Below are 3,396 nucleotides of genomic sequence, written 5' to 3'. Positions count from 1 at the left end.
TTAATTATCAATCAGTGGGAGAACAACTTATCACTTAAATTAATCAAGTATTACGTATCAGCTTTTTCAAACCTCTCTACACTTGGATGAACTGGCCAGAGTTAGAGGGTTAATCTCTCTTAATCAGAGGTATGAAGTTTGAGCCTTGAATATATAATAGAAATTAAATTTTTTTTTTAACTATGCCCCCAAAAAAAGTATCCTCATAACTCTTATTGATAGAAGCAAGATATCATTGATGAAATTAAGTAAAGAGAATCTAGAAAATATAAGTGAAACACCAAAAACCTCAACTATTTCCTCTAAACCTGTTTGATTTTCTTCAGTCCTTGCCTTTGAATGTTTACCTTATTCTAGAAACAACTCCTTCACAAGGGGTTTCAAATCCTTAATCTCTACCCAGTGTCTACAAGCAAAAGAGGTTATTCAGACTTCTAAAGTTGAATAATGTTGTCTTTTGGCCACTCCTATTGAATAATATGTTACTCTTAAAATCCCTCAACCTTGGATAAACACCTAGAAAGACTAAGGGTATATGTATCTCCATATCGAAGCCGTATGTCTGATCTTAATGCGTCATGGGAGAAAAGGTATTCCTACTACGGCCAGGTTAACATTGTTGGATACCACTTACAAGCCTTATAGTAATGCCTTGACTTGTATAATATTGACTACTCTCAATCAAGGGAGTGAGATCCTTACCATAATATCTGATTTCAATATCAAACTGACAGATCACATTCTCTCTATTAGGCTAAAAGTCCAGATTCAGATAATCAGAGCAAAGACAAAATTTTAAAAAAATAATATAAATATATAAGTTAATTTGCTTAAAGTGCGTTTATATTAGTTCTTGGGATAAATACAACAAGTTAGAGACTTAGTGTAGTGGCAGCTGAGCAAGCTTTCATGTATTCGATCCCAAGTTTGAATCTAAAAGAGGCCAAAAGAAGAGTTAATTTTTCTTTTTTTGCTATGTGAAATTACCAAACTGCCCTTAGTCCCTTTAGATTTTTTTAAAACTCTTTCTTCCTTCTTTCTCAACATTTCTGGAGTAAAGAGATCTGGGAAAAAGATCGACATTTTTGCTTTGCCTCTCATTAATCATTACCTTCTTCCTCCTTAACTGTAGCTAGCGCTGTCGTTCGCGTAGGTCGCCGTTGATGGTGTGCTCGTCTGTTTGCCTCAGCTATGATTTCTTTCACAGGTTGCTGCTATTCATTTTCCTTTGTCACTAATTCAAGTATGAAAAATCTCTCGTTCTTTTACCTTGTTGTTTATGTGCGTACAAATGCTTTGGGTGAGCTAAGATTTCTTCCTTTTGGTTCGTTTTTGATTATTAGTAAGCTTATTTTTCTCCTTCATTCATGGCAACAGCCCTTCCTTCTTCATAGTTAAGAGTTATTCTCCTTCCTCTGTCCGTGCGTGTTGATTCATCTAAAGTTAGAAGCTTCAATCTCTCTTTCTTCTCTTCACAAATCTGTTCATGTGAGTGGCTGGGATGGTATTAAGGAGATTATAAATTTTATATGTGGTCTTGTTGCCGTGCCAAAAATGAGAGAAGGAAGAAATTCAATGGAGCTTGATATATATATATATATATATATATATCATGAGGCCTAACAATGATCTACATATAGTTCAAAATATTCAAGCTAAGTTGAATTATTGAGTTGGTTGGTTTAGAATAATTGTTACAATGAATTTAAAAGAGAAAGAGCTTAAGTATAAAATTTAAAATTTATGCCTATAAGATGCTTGTTACAATGCTGGTAAGAGGAATTAAACTTAATTTTTAGTGTATGAAACCTTATTGGTTCTTAGAATAAGAATGGGTATTGGTATTATAAGATGTATAGAAGCTGAAGTTTAGAAGGAAAGAGTAGTCTTAGCTTGGAAAAAATATAACCATAAGTGTTTGAAAGAGTATCTAGTAGGAGAAGTATGAATATCAAAGACGTAGAATTATGAATGAATTTATACACTTTAAAGAAATATAATCATGAAATTTTATATCTTTATAAGACATTTAGAAGAAGAGGATCCTGATAGAAATTAAAGAAAGAATATTTTGAAGATTTAAAACTGCAACAAGTAAGTGAATAACATTCTTTTTAATTTATTTTTATTTGGATTTTTATTTTTAATAGATTTTCATTGAAATGTTTCATTCTTGTGAATTACATTAGTTTTGAAACTTAGAAATATCGATGCGAGATGGTTAAAGGATGATATATGCATTTATTTCCTCAAGGAATATGTTTCAAAGATTTATGAAATTATTTGGTTCATTAAACTCTTGAAATCTTTAATTATTTAGATAACACAAGCTTGTATATTATTTTATGAAAGACTATTTTTAACAAGTCTTAAACTGAAATTTAAGATGATGCATGCGAGTTTGGTATTGAAAATGCAGATTGTATTTCAAAAATAATTATTCTTCTCGCATGTTTAAAACATGATTTTGAGAGGACTCTAAATATAACACTGCTGCTAACGACAGTTTCATTAGCCCCATAACGTGCTGTGGTTAAACACTAGCTCGTTTGATTCGTGAGTTTTGTTTTTACATTTGATATTTGGGGGCTTTGTACCTGTATTTGATTTCATGGCCTGAGCCGTGTTTGATTATTTACTTTCATGGACTGTTGTTCATGTTTGTTTCATAGCTTCAGCTGTGTTTAGCTACTTACTCTCATAGACTAGTTTGTCCACGTTTATTTTTATGACATAAGTCGCGTTTGATTATTTATCCTTGTGGACTATATGTCTATGTTTGTGACCTATTATGTTGCGTTCTCAAAATTTTAAATGTTGATTAATGTGTTTTCAAAATTTACATGATTTTGGCTAACAATTTTACCACTTTGAGTTATATGTGAGTAAATTATTTTCTTTAAACATGATAGCATAAATTGTTTTCAACTTACTCATGTTTTACAATTATGGTTATGACTTACAGGTTTATAAAATTTTGAAAAATTATTTTAATTAGTTGTCACCATTATTATAGTTTATTGATTTTAAATTTTAAAAATTTTACCATGAGAATGCTATTCACTAGAAAACTTATTTTGGTCTCAGACTTATTAGCTTACGTTGATCCCCTTTAACCTCTGAAGGGCAAACTAGCTACAGCGGGTGAAATTTTTAATTGGTATTGTTGCTTTTAATGTAAATATATAATTTGTATGTTTTTTTATTTAAAAAAAAGAGTAGATGCTCCACATAGATTGTTGATAGACTTTATTTTGATTTGTATATTGGCTGCTGGCTGGAAGGAGTTACGCTCCTAATTTATACTGTTGTTTGTAAAAAAAATTTATTGTAGAATTTTCAAGAGATCCTAGTTACAGGGGAGGTTCTATCGAAATTTTTACAAAAATGTCGACA

This window comes from Prosopis cineraria, unplaced genomic scaffold (genome assembly GCF_029017545.1).
Source record: "Prosopis cineraria cultivar Desert tree isolate PC_DT_omini unplaced genomic scaffold, ASM2901754v1 PC1998, whole genome shotgun sequence".
NCBI classification, from domain to species: Eukaryota; Viridiplantae; Streptophyta; class Magnoliopsida; order Fabales; family Fabaceae; genus Prosopis; species Prosopis cineraria.
Note: the sequence above shows the minus strand (reverse complement) of the source record.